This window comes from Oncorhynchus clarkii, chromosome 22 (assembly GCF_045791955.1).
Source record: "Oncorhynchus clarkii lewisi isolate Uvic-CL-2024 chromosome 22, UVic_Ocla_1.0, whole genome shotgun sequence".
Taxonomy (NCBI): domain Eukaryota; kingdom Metazoa; phylum Chordata; class Actinopteri; order Salmoniformes; family Salmonidae; genus Oncorhynchus; species Oncorhynchus clarkii.
In genome coordinates this window covers 40,444,357-40,461,956 of record NC_092168.1, presented here as the reverse complement: position 1 = coordinate 40,461,956, position 17,600 = coordinate 40,444,357, and the positions used below count along the sequence as shown (strand labels likewise).

The 17,600-nt window shown below is 46.8% G+C and overlaps 1 pseudogene; it reads right to left on the bottom strand.

Moving 5' to 3' along the window:
- The window catches only part of LOC139380125 (rab3 GTPase-activating protein catalytic subunit-like), a 67,886-nt pseudogene that overhangs the window by 35,192 nt on the left and 15,094 nt on the right, over positions 1–17,600 (bottom strand).

Genomic DNA, 17,600 nt, shown 5'->3' with positions numbered 1-17,600 from the left:
GCATGGTGCTTGCAATGCCTTCGATTCCCACGGGGTACCAGTATGAAAAAGTACCTAAATGCATACACTCACTAATGCAAGTCGCTCTGGATAAGAGTGTCTAGTAAATTGTAAGATATATTAATCCTAATACTGTTACTGACATAACATCAACCACTATTATTCAACACTATGGAGGCTTCACATAGAGATACTTCCAAAATGAAATTATTTTAAGTGCATTTAGTACTAAAACAGACATCGCTACAGTACATCAGCTAAATAAGACCTCAATTAAATTTTCAATTGCACACCCAACATAATATCTAATACGAAGCATTTCATTGATATTGATAACACAATTAGCATGCCCTCCACTGTGCCACTGTGAGAGATGAGGGAGATTGTGAGAATCTAATCAAACGCCCCCCCAGTCTGACACACTGACTGACCGAGAGGCCTGAGACCACTAATAGGCTCCTGTGCCACTCACCCAGTCTGGGTGGCAGTGAGTGTGTGTGTTTGTGTGCCTCTGTGTGTGTGTGTGTGTGTGTGTGTGTGTGTGTGTGTGTGTGTGTGTGTGTGTGTGTGTGTGTGTGTGTGTGTGTGTGTGTGTGTGTGTGTGCCAGCGTTAATGTCAGGGTGTGTGTACTGTATTGTCGGTCTAGTTGTCAGTGTGGGTGTGTGAGGAGTTGTCTAGTTGTCAGGGTGTGGGTGTGTGAGTGTCCTCACCTTAAAGGACTCCATGTCTGAGAGCAGACAGGCACTCTGCATGCGAGCGCGGAGGTGGGCACCCTCGGCTGACGTGCCCAGTTTGGCCAACACCTCCGACTGCTCCTCCAGCAGGTCCTCTGTCATGGGCGCCACTATGGAGTGGGAAAGAGAACATTCAGAGTTTCAGTGTGTTTTAGGGGATAAGTGTATGTATGAAGTAGCATGGGTGTGTGTGTGTGTTGCTTTTCAAGACACGGAAGCCGGAAACCAACCCTAAACATTTAACTATATGTGCCAGGAGATACAACACAGTACTTATTAGTGTGTGAGTGTGACACTAGGTTTGGCCCTGTCAGTTACTCTGAGCAGGACCGAGGACAGACTGACAGCTTGTCAGATTCATTAGGGCCCTGTGGAACACTGGAACACCTGAGGCACCTACAACCCCCTACCAAACCCCCATCAGCCCTGGCTAATGAACACTGCTTCTGTCTGGTAGAGCCATGTCCACAGTCCACAGTCCTGTCTAGTCTCCATGTTCCTAAAGGGCAACTGAACACTGCACAATGTTCGCTAAAGTCTGTCGCGGTTCCACAACTGGTAAGGCAAGTCATGATCACAGCCACTCAGGTTCATAAATCAAATGGTTGTTTGAATTAACACAAAATACTGAATGTAGAGGGGGGTCGGCCGAACTTGCTTGATGAATTCCCTTGCTTGATGAGTTCCCTTGCTCTTGTGAGTCACACAGAAAACACAGGTTCAATCCCCAGAGAGTTATGTACAAGAGTCACTAGTTCAGATAAAGCTGCTAAAATAAAAGTCCCTCATTTCATAGAGAATAAAAAGGTATTCTGATTCTGCACCCTGGCCAGGTCCTACTAATCACCCCAGACAGGCACCCAAAACAATGATTCTGCACCCTGGCCAGGTCCTACTAATCACCCCAGACAGGCACCCAAAACAATGATTCTGCACCCTGGCCAGGTCCTACTAATCACCCCAAACAGGCACCCAAAACAATGATTCTGCACCCTGGCCAGGTCCTACTAATCACCCCAGACAAGCACCCAAAACAATGATTCTGCACCCTGGCCAGGTCCTACTAATCACCCCAGACAGGCACCCAAAACAATGATTCTGCACCCTGGCCAGGTCCTACTAATCACCCCAGACAGGCACCCAAAACAATGATTCTGCACCCTGGCCAGGTCCTACTAATCACCCCAGACAGGCACCCAAAATAATGATTCTGCACCCTGGCCAGGTCCTACTAATCACCCCAAACAGGCACCCAAAACAATGACAAACAAAAAAAATCAAAGTACCCAAAACAACCACAAACAGGTACCCCAAACAACAAAGCATCTAAAACAGTGGCCAAAAACAACCAGACCGCAGATTTTTCACACAGTCGACCCGGGGATTTGAACCAGCAACCTTTAATTTACTGGCCCAACCGCTAGGCTACTGGGCACCCCACTATTATCACATTGTGATTCTTTGTGGTTGTTTTGGGTACTTTTGGGTATCCGTTTATGGTTGGTTATGGTTGTTTTGGGGTACTTTGGGGTTGTTTCGGGTACCTGTTCGTGGTTGTTTCAGGTACCTGTTTGTGGTTGTTTTGGGTACCTGTTCGTGGTTGTTTTGGGGTACTTTTGGGTTGTTTTGGGTACCTGTTTGTGGTTGTTTTGGGTACTTTTGGGTTGTTTTGCATACCTGTTCGTTGTTGTTTTGGGTACCTGTTCATGGTTGTTTTGGGTACCTGTTCGTGGTTGTTTTGGGTACCTGTTCATGGTTGTTTTGGGTACCTGTTCGTGGTTGTTTTGGGTACCTGTTCGTGGTTGTTTTGGGTACCTATTTGTGGTTGTTTTGGGGACCTGTTTGTGGTTGTTTTGCGTACCTGTTCGTTGTTGTTTTGGGTACCTGTTCGTGGTTGTTTTGAAAATTACAGGCCTCTCATCTTTTTAAGTGGGAGAACTTGAACAATTGGTGGCTGACTAAATACTTTTTTGCCCCACTGTACATACAGTGCCTTGCGAAAGTATTCGGCCCCCTTGAACTTTGCGACCTTTTGCCACATTTCAGGCTTCAAACATAAAGATATAAAACTGTATTTTTTGTGAAGAATCAACAACAAGTGGGACACAATCATGAAGTGGAACGACATTTATTGGATATTTCAAACTTTTTTAACAAATCAAAAACTTAAAAATTGGGCGTGCAAAATTATTCAGCCCCCTTAAGTTAATACTGTGTAGCGCCACCTTTTGCTGTGATTACAGCTGTAAGTCGCTTGGGGTATGTCTCTATCAGTTTTGCACATCGAGAGACTGACATTTTTTCCCATTCCTCCTTGCAAAACAGCTCGAGCTCAGTGAGGTTGGATGGAGTGCATTTGTGAACAGCAGTTTTCAGTTCTTTCCACAGATTCTCGATTGGATTCAGGTCTGGACTTTGACTTGGCCATTCTAACACCTGGAAATGTTTATTTTTGAACCATTCCATTGTAGATTTTGCTTTATGTTTTGGATCATTGTCTTGTTGGAAGACAAATCTCCGTCCCAGTCTCAGGTCTTTTGCAGACTCCATCAGGTTTTCTTCCAGAATGGTCCTGTATTTGGCTCCATCCATCTTCCCATCAATTTTAACCATCTTCCCTGTCCCTGCTGAAGAAAAGCAGGCCCAAACCATGATGCTGCCACCACCATGTTTGACAGTGGGGATGGTGTGTTCAGCTGTGTTGCTTTTATGCCAAACATAACGTTTTGCATTGTTGCCAAAAAGTTCAATTTTGGTTTCATCTGACCAGAGCACCTTCTTCCACATGTTTGGTGTGTCTCCCAGGTGGCTTGTGGCAAACTTTAAACGACACTTTTTATGGATATCTTTAAGAAATGGCTTTCTTCTTGCCACTCTTCCATAAAGGCCAGATTTGTGCAATATAAGACTGATTGTTGTCCTATGGACAGAGTCTCCCACCTCAGCTGTAGATCTCTGCAGTTCATCCAGAGTGATCATGGGCCTCTTGGCTGCATCTCTGATCAGTCTTCTCCTTGTATGAGCTGAAAGTTTAGAGGGACGGCCAGGTCTTGGTAGATTTGCAGTGGTCTGATACTCCTTCCATTTCAATATTATCGCTTGCACAGTGCTCCTTGGGATGTTTAAAGCTTGGGAAATCTTTTTGTATCCAAATCCGGCTTTAAACTTCTTCACAACAGTATCTCGGACCTGCCTGGTGTGTACCTTGTTCTTCATGATGCTCTCTGCGCTTTTAACGGACCTCTGAGACTATCACAGTGCAGGTGCATTTATACGGAGACTTGATTACACACAGGTGGATTGTATTTATCATCATTAGTCATTTAGGTCAACATTGGATCATTCAGAGATCCTCACTGAACTTCTGGAGAGAGTTTGCTGCACTGAAAGTAAAGGGGCTGAATAATTTTGCACGCCCAATTTTTCAGTTTTTGATTTGTTAAAAAAGTTTGAAATATCGTTCCACTTCATGATTGTGTCCCACTTGTTGCTGATTCTTCACAAAAAAATACAGTTTTATATCTTTATGTTTGAAGCCTGAAATGTGGCAAAAGGTCGCAAAGTTCAAGGGGGCCGAATACTTTCGCAAGGCACTGTACATACAGTACCAGTCAAACATTTGGACACACCTACTCATTACAAGGTTTATTTATTTGTACTACTTTCTACATTGTAGAATAACAGTGAAGACACAAAAACTATTAAATAACACACATGGAATCATGTGGTAAAGCTTTTTCATTATTTTGTCTTCTCTTGCTCTCATATACACTAGACTGTTTTTCAGGACTTCGAGCTTGGCTTAGTTTGATGAAATCATTCATATTATACCTGTGTTTTGAAGGGATAGTTCACCCAACAACCGTATTCCCTATTTAGTGCACTACTTTTGACCAGAGCCCTATGGGCCGTGGTCAAATGTTTGCACTGTATAAGGTATAGGGTGCTATTTAGTACGCAGAAGAGTTTGGAGGTATAAATAGTGGAGAGGCGGCCAAACACTTTACCCACTGAAGACTAATTCAACCCAGGGAAGGAAGGTGAGACTGCCGAGCAGAGCAAGTGTGTGTGAGCAGTGTGGAGCAGAGCCAATCCGCCTCATTACAAATGAAGTGGCATCGCCATGAATCTAAAACACCTATCTCTGCCTGCCCCCTCTCTTCCCCTACCCTATCCCTGCTGTTTAAAAGACAGAGAGAGGGAGGAGGAGTGTGAGAGGAGAGAGGAAGATGGATAGGGAGAAAGAGAAAAGGTGTTAGAGAAGGAGAGAGAGCGAGGAAATGTCTGAAAGGGACTAGAAGAAAAAGCAGAGATGGAGACAGATTCAGACAGAGACATACAGACATAGCACAGACATACAGACATAGCACAGACATACAGACATAGCACAGACATACAGACATAGCACAGACATACAGACATAGCACAGACATACAGACATAGCACAGACATACAGACATAGCACAGACATACAGACATAGCACAGACATACAGACATAGCACAGACATACAGACATAGCACAGACATACAGACATAGCACAGACATACAGACATAGCACAGACATACAGACATAGCACAGACATACAGACATAGCACAGACATACAGACATAGCACAGACATACAGACATAGCACAGACATACAGACATAGCACAGACATACAGACATAGCACAGACATACAGACATAGCACAGACATACAGACATAGCACAGACATACAGATAATCGATAGATGGATGTAGGAAGAGAGAGAGAGACAGAAGAGGAGAGAAAGTGTCATGGAGAGGACAGACAGCAAGAGAAAGACAAAAGAGAGGAAACAGACGTATTAAGGGATAGTGGGTGTGATATATGACTGATAGAGACACGTTTGGAGAAAGGTGTATGGAGGAGAAGGAGAGAGACAGATGAAGAAAAGACAAGTACAAAAATCTCCACATGATACACCAGCGTGTGTGTCTGTCTGTGTGTGTGTGTGTTTGTGTCTGGAGACGCCCATGCCCAGCCCACCAGAGGATCAGTCTTCTTGCCCTCTACTTCCCTGTGTTTGAGGGGTGCAAAATCCACTTAAACATCACTGGATTGATTGCTTTCATTTTACTCCTGCTTGTGCCCGTCTTGCTCGTGCCTGTAGTTTTTCCCCCGATAACATTACTACCGCGGAAGTGACCTGCCAAACACACCCCGGTAACGGCTGAAATGGGCTCAATGGAATACATTGTCTTTCCGTTGCATCTATAAGAACGCTAAAGCTTCGTCAGTGAATAAACGCATCGTCCCGACACTTACATCACAAGGAGAAGAAAAATGACAATTTTATTTGTATTTTTTTGTGGAATAGAACAAATTGAATTTAATACAGTTAAAATACTTAATAAATTAGATGAGCTGAACTGAAAGTAACTTCCGAAAATGAACACTCAGATTATAGTGATATATCTGACCTTCCAAACATTGTAAAGTATAGGTGTAATCTAGAGCCAATCGCGTTGATTTTTAACCCGAAGGTAATCTGCCATTGACACATTTGTCGAATTACGCAACAGAACGTGACAACAGTAATTAATGCGGCAGTCTAGACAGATCAGGTTAGCGCAGGTAGGCATGGACAGAGCACATTTTTGGTGGTTAACAGCCCTTTTCCACCCCTTTATGTTAATCTATCCCTATATATAGTCTACTATTATATTTATGCAAATGAGGCACATCTAACTTTCATTATTTTAATACAAAATATTTTTTACGAATACCTCATATCATTACAAAATGTATATATAATCTAAGAATTTTTTTAAAAATCTGATAATAAATTGAATACCCAAACTGTTATTATTTGTCTGTGCCATTAAAATGTTTTATGTGTCATAATTCAGTCAATATCTGATTCATTTTAGTTTGGAGTATCTTCATCCATTGTCCAACTGTGTGTGTGTGTGTGTGTGTGTGTGTGTGATGGAGATTGTGCACGGTCCAGACAGCCACCGCAGCAGCAGCCTCAGAGCCTGTGTGAAGCCGTCGGGCCGTTCTAGAAGAAGTGCTGACACTCGTTTATTTTACACTCACACTTTTCATCCATCTCTAACTCACCGCTCCACACAGCACATGATCGTTCCGCTCTCTTAACTAGGCAAGGCATCCATCCTCGCCTCGCCTTTTTCCAACATCTGCTATGTGTGTCTGTGTGTGTCCGGGGTCGTCTTTGTGTGTGTGGATAGAAACTGACTTCAGACAGCCTGGGCCACACTCTCCCCTCCTCAGTGACCGCCTATCGCCTCGTGTTAATCATTGACGAGGGTCAGCCTCAACCCATTGCATTAATTAGCTCTACTTTTCAGCCCCATCTATAATTGATGAGGAGGAGAGGAGCTACAAATCACTCCAGGAGCTGGGCTCTGGGTTCACTCAAACAGCAGGGAGAGAGGGAGGGACGGAGGGGGGGGGGGGGCACGGAGGGAGGGAGGGAGACACGGAGGGAGGGAGGAGGGACAAAGGGAGGGAGTACACAGAAGGGAAGGACGCAGGTTGGGAGGGAGGAGACACACTCACAGCATAGAGGCTAAATCAGTGGTGGTCACCACATTTGAGAAGACATTGCCTTTATAATAAGATGTATTATAGTAGCTATCTGCCCCCAAAAGCCTTTGACAATTAGAGGCTGAGCACTAATGCTTTTTGTGGAGTTGATTCTGTCAGTCTCGGTGTCACGTCATGCTTCTCATTACCATACTTATTAAGATCAACCCTTTATCTGTGACTTTTAAAGATAATTAGGGGTTTTATATTACAACTGTGATTTATTACAAGTCTGTGAAAAATGAAATATGCACTGTGTGCATGTACTGAATTCGTCAGGTACTGCGTTAAAGTGATTTATGGTACCACAGTAACAATGAGTTACTGGATCGTTACAATATAGTAATGAATAGATCAATGTGTTAGACTGGTGCAGATTGTACAGTAATCTACAATGGCTGGCTGTGTGTCTAAACAGTGCCATTGATAACGATATGGTAGGTATTTGAACATACACTATATATACAAAAGTATGTGGACACCCCTTCAAATTAGTGGATTCAGCTATTTCAGACGCACCCGTTGCTGACAGGTGTATAAAAATCGAGCACACAGCCATGCATTCTCCATAGACAAACATTGGAAGTAGAATGGCCTTACTGAAGAGCTCAGTGCCTTTCAACGTGGCACCGTCATAGGATTCCTTTCCAACAAGTCAGTTTGTCAAATTTCTGCCCTGCTAGAGCTGTCCAGTCAATTGTAAGTGTTGTTATTGTGAAGTGGAAACGTCTAGGAGTAACAACGGCTCAGCCACAAAGTGGTAGGCCACACAAGCTCACAGAACGGGACCGCTAAGTGCTGAAGCGCATGGCACATAACATTGTCTGTCCTCAGTTACAACACTCACTACCGAGTTCCAAACTACCTCGGGAACCAACGTCAGCACAATAACTGTTCGTTGGGAGCTTCATGAAATGGGTTTCCATGACTGAGCAGCTGCACACAAGATCGCCATGTACAATGCCAAGAGTCGGCTGGAGTGCTGTAAAGCTCACCACCATTGGACTCTGGAGCAGTGGAAACGCGTTCTCTGGAGTGATGAATTACACTTCACCATCTGGCAGTCCCACGGACAAATCTGGGTTTGGCGGATGCCAGGAGAACGCTACCTGCCCCAATGCGTAGTGCCAACTGTAAAGTTTGATGGAGGAGGAATAATGGTCTTGGGCTGTTTTTCATGGTTCGGGCCACGCCCCTTAGTTCCAGTGAAGGGGAATATTAACCCTACAGCATACCAGACATTCTAGATGTTTCTGTGTTTCCAACTTTCTGGCAACAGGTTTTTCATGACAACAGTTTTTTTTTATTTAACCTTTAATTAACTAGGCAAGTCAGCTAAGAACAAATTCTTACTTACAATGACGGCCTAGGAACAGTGGATTAACTGCCTTGTTCAGAGGCAGACGACGGAGTTTTACCTTGCCAGCTCGGGGATTCGATCTAGCAACCTTTCGGGTTACTGGCCCAACGCTCTAACCACTAGGCTACCTGTGCACATGTCCCCGTGCACAAATATCGAGGTCCATATAAAAATGGTTTGTTGCGATCGGTGTGGAAGAACTTGACTGGCCTGCACAGAGCCCTGACCTCAACCCCATCGAACACCTTTGGGATGAATTGGAACACGCCCAACATCAGTGCCCAACCTCCCTAATGCTCTTGTGGCTGAATGGAAGCAAGTCCCCGCAGCAATGTTCCAACATCTAGTAGAAAGCCTTCCCAGAAGAGTGGAAGCTGTTATAGCAGCAAAGGGGGGACCAACTCCAATTTGCTTACCGCCCCAATAGGTCCATAGACAACGCAATCGCAACCACACTGCCCTAACCCATCTGGACAAGAGGAATACCTATGTGAGAATGCTGTTCATCGACTACAGCTCAGTATTTAACACCATAGTACCCTCCAAACTCGCCATCAAGCTCGAAACCCTGGGTCTCAACCCCGCCCTGTGCAACTGGGTACTGGACTTCCTGAAGGGCCGCCCCCAGGTGGTGAGGGTAGGTAACAACATCTCCACCCCGCTGGTCCTCAACACTGGGGCCCCACAAGGGTGCGTTCTGAGCCCTCTCCTGTACTCCCTGTTCACCCACGACTGAATGGCCATGCACGCCTCCAACTCAATCATCAAGTTGCAGAAGACACTACAGTGGTAGGCTTGATTACCAACAACGACGAGACGGCCTACAGGGAGGAGGTGAGGGCCCTCGGAGTGTGGTGTCAGGAAAATAACCTCACACTCAACGTCAACAAAACTAAGGAGATGATTGTGGACTTCAGGAAACAGCAGAGGGTGCACCCCCCTATCCACATCGAGGGGACAGTAGTGGAGAGGGTAGTAAGTTTTAAGTTCCTCTGCGTACACATCACGGACAAACTGAATTGGTCCACCCACACAGACAGTGTGGTGAAGAAGGCGCAGCAGCGCCTCTTCAACCTCAGGAGACTGAAGAAATTTGGCTTGTCACCAAAAGCACTCAAACTTTTACAGATGCACAATCGAGAGCATCCTGTCGGGCTGTATCACCGCATGGTACGGCACCTGCTCCACCCACAACCGTAAGGCTCTCCAGAGGGTAGTGAGGTCTAAACAACGCATCACTGGGGGCAAACTACCTGCCCTCCAGGACACCTACACCACCCGATGTCACAGGAATGCCAAAAAGATCATCAAGGACATCCAGAAGGCGAGGTCAGTACAGGTGCATCAAAGCAGGGGCCGAGAGACTGAAAAACAGCTTCTATCTCAAGGTCATCAGACTGTTAAACAGCCATCACCAACATTGAGTGGCTGCTGCCAACATACTGACTCAACTCCAGCCACTTTAATATTGGAAAAATTGATGTAAAAAATGTATCACTAGTCACTTTAAACAATGCCACTTAATATAATGTTTACATACCCTACATTATTAATCTCATATGTATATACTGGACTCCATACCATCTACTGCATCTTGCCTATGCCGTTCTGTACCATCACAAATTCATATATCTTTTTGTACATATTCTTCATCCCTTTACACTGTAGAAAGAACTTTTGACTGGTACTGTACGCAATATACCCAAGTGACATGGGTGTACAGGGGTGTGGTGCTTGTATTACAGTATATACGGTAATATACCTGAACGAAAGAGATATATAGGGGTGTGCACTACATTATATAGAGTATTATAAACTGGGTGGTTCAAGCCCTGAATGCTGATTGGCTGATAAGCTGTGGAATATCAGACCGTATACCACGGGTATGACAAAACATATATTTTTACTGCTTTAACTACGTTGGTTTATAATAGCAATAAGGCACCTCAGGGGGTGTGGTATATGGCCAATATACCACGGCTATGGGCTGTATCCAGGCACTCTGCGTTGCGTCGTGGTATATTGGCCATATACCACACCCCCCTCTGGCCTTATTGCTTAAATATACCTGAGTGACAGGGATGTACAGGGGTTCCGTGGAGTTGAGCAGGGTCAACTTCCCGTGTGGGTGGAGCCGACCCTCCGGCTTGCCCACCTTGGCCCCGTCCTCTTTAGCCCCGCCCTTCTTGTCGTCTGTAGAGGGACCGTCCTTCACCACCTCTGTGTCCCTCAGACACTCAAAGAACTCGTCTTCGCTCTCGCTGTAGCTCCACGTGTCCCGTGACTTCCCAGGAGACACCTCTATCGCGCCCACCACCGTTGCCGCACTCTCCGTTCCCAGGCACCCATTCTCGACCCTGACACTTTTCTCTCCCTCTTTCTCCCTCCTTTTGCCATTTTCCTCCCGTCATCCCTCGCTCTTTTCCTCTCGGTGCAGCAGTTGAGCATTTTGGAGAAAGACACAAGCAGCAGAGGGCAAGCTTTTGGGAGGTATGTGTGTTTTGCGCGCGTGTGTGTAATTCTACCCGGTACAACCTTATCCCTTTGGCCCTTATCGAGCCATTTCTCCTCAACATGTCCCTGTGTCCCCATAATTCTCCTTATGGGCACACGGGGACAGAGAGAGAAAGGCGAGAGAGAGGGAGGGAGCAGCGACGAGAGAGGGAGAGAGAGGGACTCAACAGCGACGAAAGCGAATGAGCGAGAGAGAGAGAGAGAGAGAGAGAGAGAGAGAGAGAGAGAAGGAGGGCAGCGACGAGAGAGAGAGAGAGAGAGAGAGGGAGCAGCGAGAGAGAGAGCAGCGAGAGAGAGATAGCAGTGAGAGAGAGAGAGAGAGAGAGAGAGAGAGAGAGAGAGAGAGAGAGAGAGCAGCGAGAGAGAGGTAGAGAGGGAGCAGAGAGAGTGAGAGAAGAGAGAGAGCAGAGAGGGAGCAGAGAGAGAGCAGAGAGAGAAAAGAGGAAGAAGCGGAGAGAGAGAGCAGAGAGAGAGAGGTCGGGAGAGAGAGAGAGCAGCGAGAGAGAGAGCAGCGAGAGCAGCGAGAGAGAGAGCAGCGAGAGCAGCGAGAGCAGCAAGAGAGAGGTCGGGAGAGAGAGAGAGCAGCGAGAGAGAGAGCAGCGAGAGAAAAGTGGAAGAAGCGGAGAGTGGGAAAGCAGAGAGAGAGAGAGAGCAGAGAGAGCAGAGAGAGAGAGAGAGAGAGAGATAGAGATTGGCTGATAAGCCGTGGTATATCAGACCGTATACCACGGGTATGACAAGAGCAGCGAGAGAGAGAAGGAGCAGCGAGAGAGAGAGAGAGAGAGAGAGGGGGAGCAGCGAGAGAGAGAAAGAGAGGGAGCAGCGAGAGAGAGAGAGAGAGAGGGAGCAGCGAGAGAGAGAGAGAGAGAGAGAGAGAGAGGGTGAGGGAGCAGCGAGAGAGAGAGAGGGAGCAGTGAGAGAGAGAGAGAGAGAAAGAGAGAGAAAGAGAGAGAGAGAGAGAGAGAGGGAGCAGAGAGAGAGAGAAGCGAGAGAGAAATAGAGAGAGGGAGAGCGGAGCAAGAGAGAGAGAGCAGCAAGACAAAGAGGGAGCAGCCAGAGAGAGAGAGAGCAGCAAGAGAGAGAGGGAGCAGCCAGAGAGAGAGAGAGAGAGCAGCAAGAGAGAGAGAGGGAGAGGGAGCAGTGAGAGAGAGAGAGAGAGAGAGAGAGAGGGAGCTGTGAGAGAGAGCCCATAAGGAGAACTAGAGGAAGAGAGCGAGGGATGACGGGAGGAAAATGGCAAAAGGAGGGAGAAAGAGGGAGAGAAAAAAGTCAGGGTTGACCGAGAATGCCTGGTGCCTGGGACAGGAGAGTGCGGCAACGGTGGTGGGCGCAATAGAGGTGTCTCCTGGGAAGTCACGGGACACGTGGAGCTACAGCGAGAGCGAAGACGAGTTCTTTGAGTGTCTGAGCGGCACAGAGGTGGTGAAGGACGGTCCCTCTACAGACGTCAAGAAGGGCGGGGCTAAAGAGGACAGGGCCAAGGCGGGCAAGCCGGAGGGTCGGCTCCACCTACACGGGAAGTTGACCCTGCTCAACTCCACGGAACCCCTGTACATCCCTGTCCCTCAGGTATATTTAAGTAATAAGGCCAGAGGGGGGTGTGGTATATGGCCAATATACCACGACGCAACGCAGAGTGCCTGGATACAGCCCTTAGCCGTGGTATATTGGCCATATACCACACCCCCTGAGGTGACTTATTGCTATTATAAACCAACGTAGTTAAAGCAGTAAAAATATATGTTTTGTCATACCCGTGGTATACGGTCTGATATTCCACGGCTTATCAGCCAATCAGCATTCAGGGCTTGAACCACCCAGTTTATAATACTCTATATAATGTAGTGCACACCCCTATATATCTCTTTCGTTCAGGTATATTACCGTATATACTGTAATACAAGCACCACACCCTTGTACACCCATGTCACTTGGGTATATTGCGTACAGTACCAGTCAAAAGTTTGGGGACACCTACTCATTCAAGGGTTTTTCTTTATTTTTACTATTTTCTACATTGTAAAATAATAGTGAAGACATCACATGGTTAGCAGATGTTAATGCGAGTGTAGCGAAAGGCTTGTGCTTCTAGTTCCGACAATGCAGATATTAACCAACGAGTAATCTAACCTAACAATTTCACAACAACTACCTTATACACACAAGTGTAAAGGGATGAAGAATATGTACATAAAAATATATGAATGAGTGATGGTACAGAACGGCATAGGCAAGATGCAGTAGATGGTATAGAGTACAGTATATACATATGAGATGAATAATGTAGGGTATGTAAACATATAAAAGTGGCATTGTTTAAAGTGGCTAGTGATACATTTTTTACATCAATTTTTCCAATATTAAAGTGGCTGGAGTTGAGTCAGTATGTTGGCAGCAATCACTCAATATTAGTGGTGGCTGTTTAACAGTCTGATGGCCTTTTTTAGTCTCTCGGTCCCTGCTTTGATGCACCTGTACTGGTCTTCCTGTGACATTGGGTGGTGTAGGTGTCCTGGAGGGCAGGTAGTTTGCCCCCGGTGATGCGTTGAGAGAGAGAAAGGGAGCAGCGAGAGAGAGAGAGAGAGAGAAGCGAGAGAGAGAGAAGCGAGAGAGAGAGAGAGCAGCGAGAGAGAGAGAGAGAGAGAGAGAGCAGCGAGAGAGAGAGCAGAGAGAGAGAGAGAGAGAGAGAGAGAGAGAGCGAATCGAGAGAGAGAGAGAGAGAGAGAGAGAGAGAGAGAGAGAGAGAAGCGAGAGAGAGAGAGAGAGAGAGAGAGAGAAAGAGAGAGAGAGAGCAGCCAGAGAGAAAGAGAGAGAGAGAGAGAGCGAGAGAGAGAGAGAGAGAGGGAGCAGCGAGAGAAAGAGAGAGAGAGCAGCGAGAGAGAGAGAGAAAGAGAGAGAGAGAGAGAGAGAGAGAGAGAGAGAGAGAGGGTGAGGGAGCAGCGAGAGAGAGAGAGAGGGAGCAGCAATAAGAGAGAGAAGAGAGAGAGAGCAGAGAGAGCAGAGAGAGAGAGCAGGGAGAGAGAGAGCAGAGAAAGAGAGCAGCAAGAGAGAGAGCAGCGAGAGAGAGAGAGGGAGCAGCAATAAGAGAGAGCACAGTGAGAGAGAGAGAGAGAGCAGCGAGAGAGAGAGAAAAGAGAGAGAGAGCAGCGAGAGAGAGAGCAGAGAGAGAGAGCAGGGAGAGAGAGAGCAGAGAGAGAGAGCAGCGAGAGAGAGAGAGCAGAGAGAAAGAGAGAGGGTGAGGGAGCAGCGAGAGAGAGAGATAGAGAGAGAGAGAGAGAGAGGGAGCAGCAATGAGAGAGAAGAGAGGGACACAGTGCTGCCTGGAAGCCTCTTCCTCTTATTAAAGTGATTGCAGTTAAAGAGGCTCTCACTGCTCTCCGCCTCGACTTTCCAGAAAGATATTACCTCTCTTTCCCTCTCACCCTCCCACTCTCCCTGTCTCTCTGGGCATCTTTATTACCACCTCTCTCCCTCCTTCCCTCTTTCTATTCTTCTCTCTTTCTCTCTCCATCCTTTCCTCCCCCAGGTGAGGAGTGGGTGGCTGAATAAGAAAAGTGTTTATGGGTCTATCTGGGCTATCTGCAGACGTCTGGCAGGGCTGTGGGGCTAGGCAGTGCTCACTCTCTCCATCCTTCCATCTCTCCCTCTCAACTCACTCCATCTCTCCCTCTGCTCCCTGTCGACTCACTCTCTCGTCCCTCTCCATCTCTCCCTCCGCACCCTGTCGACTCACTCACTCCCTCATCATCATCATCATAAGACATTAGTATCCGTTGGCTGAAGCTCACCATTCTGTTCTGACGTTCTTAAATCATCCCCTCCAGGATCAATTTACACTAAATTCAGCAAACTCTCTGAGGAGAAATGTACCAATTCTGCACTACAAGTATCTCTGCCAGACTAATATGCAAAACAAAAAAAAGAAAGATCCTGGTGTACAGTCGTGGCCAAAATTTTTCAGAATGACACAAATATTAATTTTCACAAAGTTTTCTGCTCCAGTGTCTTTAGATATTTTTGTCAGATGTTACTATGGAATACTGAAGTATAATTACAAGCATTTCATAAATTTCAAAGACTTTTATTGACAATTACATGAAGTTGATGCAAAGAGTCAATATTTACAGTGTTGACCCTTCTTTTTCAAGACCTCTGTAATCCGCCCTGGCATGCTGTCAATGAACTTCTGGGCCACATCCTGACTGATGGCAGCCCATTCTAGCATAATCAATGCTTGGAGTTTGTCAGAATTTGTGGGTTTTTGTTTGTCCACTCGCCTCTTGAGGATTGACCACAAGTTCTCAATGGGATTAAGGTCTGGGGAGTTTCCTGGCCATGGACCCAAAATATCGATGTTTTGTTCCTAGAGCCACTTAGTTATCACTTTTGCCTTATGGCAAGGTGCTCCATCATGCTAGAAAATGCATTGTTCGTCACCGAACTGTTCCTGGATGGTTGGGAGAAGTTGCTCTCGGAGGATGTGTTGGTAACATTCTTTATTCATGGATGTGTTCTTAGGCAAAATTGTGAGTGAGCCCACTCCCTTGGCTGAGAAGCAACCCCACACATGAATGGTCTCAGGATGCTTTACTGTTGGCATGACACAGGACTGATGGTAGTACTCACCTTGTCTTCTCCGGACAAGCTTTTTTCCGGAATCCCCAAACAATCTGAAAGGGGATTCATCAGAGAAAATGACTTTACCCCAGTCATCAGCAGTCCGATCCCTGTACCTTTTGCAGAATATCAGTCTGTCCCTGATGTTTCTCCTGGAGAGAAGTGGCTTCTTTGCTGCCCTTCTTGACACCAGGCCATCCTCTCAAAGTCTTCGCCTCACTGTGCATGCAGATGCACTCACATCTGCCTGCTGCCATTCCTGAGCAAACTCTGTACTGGTGGTGCCCTCATCCCGCAGCAGAATCAACTTTAGGAGACGGTCCTGGAGCTTGCTGGACTTTCTTGGGCGACCTGAAGCCTCCTTTTGTGGCAGGGCTGAAATGCAGTGGAAATGTTTTTGGGGGATTCAGTTAATTTGCATGGCAAAGAGGGCTTTGCAATTAATTGCAATTCATCTGATCACTCTTCATAACATTCTGGAGTATATGCAAATTGCCATCATACAAACTGAGGCAGCAGACTTTGTGAAAATTAATATTTGTGTCATTCTCAAAACTTTTGGCCACGACTGTACAGGTAGCTTCTGCTATCATCATATTAATACATATTAATCCATTTTAATCCATTCTTCCTAAACAATTAATTTCGGCATTCAGATTGCTTTTGTGCTGGATTAATGCTTTCATGTAGCTATTGTTCATGTTGGTGTGTTGGGCTTTATCAAAGACTTTGCAGAGTACTTTGCTGTTGTTGCAGGCCTTCAAGGGGGAAGAGGACATCTCTGACAAAGCCTATTTGGACTAAGTGAACAGACTTAGTAATAATTATAGCGAGGTCTGTATCTATACAGTTGATAGACTGGACCCAACTGTGCACATATGGACCTCACTGCATTGATTACTGAGGTTGTTCACACAGTAAACTACAGACTATTAAAAATGTATGATCGGTTAGTTACCTGGAGTTTCTGGTGGAGGAGACAGCAGAGGAGGTCTGGGGAACCACCGGCCAGTCTGAATCAGAGGAGACAGCAGAGGAGGTGTGGGGGACCACCGACCAGTCTGAATCAGAGGAGACAGCAGAGGAGGTGTGGGGGACCACCGGCCAGTCTGAATCAGAGGAGACAGCAGAGGAGGTGTGGGGGACCACCGACCAGTCTGAATCAGAGGAGACAGCAGAGGAGGTCTGGGGAACCACCGGCCAGTCTGAATCAGAGGAGACAGCAGCGGAGGTCTGAGGGACCACCGACCAGTCTGAATCAGAGGAGACAGCAGAGGAGGTCTGGGGAACCACCGGCCAGTCTGAATCAGAGGAGACAGCAGCGGAGGTCTGGGGGACCACCGACCAGTCTGAATCAGAGGAGACAGCAGAGGAGGTGTGGGGGACCACCGACCAGTCTGAATCAGAGGAGACAGCAGAGGAGGTGTGGGGGACCACCGGCCAGTCTGAATCAGAGGAGACAGCAGAGGAGGTGTGGGGGACCACCGGCCAGTCTGAATCAGAGGAGACAGCAGAGGAGGTGTGGGGGACCACCGGCCAGTCTGAATCAGATGAGACAGCAGAGGAGGTCTGGGGGACCACCGACCAGTCTGAATCAGAGGAGACAGCAGAGGAGGTCTGGGGAACCACCGGCCAGTCTGAATCAGAGGAGACAGAAGCAGAGGAAGTGTGGGGGACCACCGACCAGTCTGAATCAGAGGAGACCTCAGAGGAGGTGTGGGGACCACCGGCCAGTCTGAATCAGAGGAGACAGCAGAGGAGGTCTGGGGGACCACTGTCCAGTCTGAATCAGAGGAAACA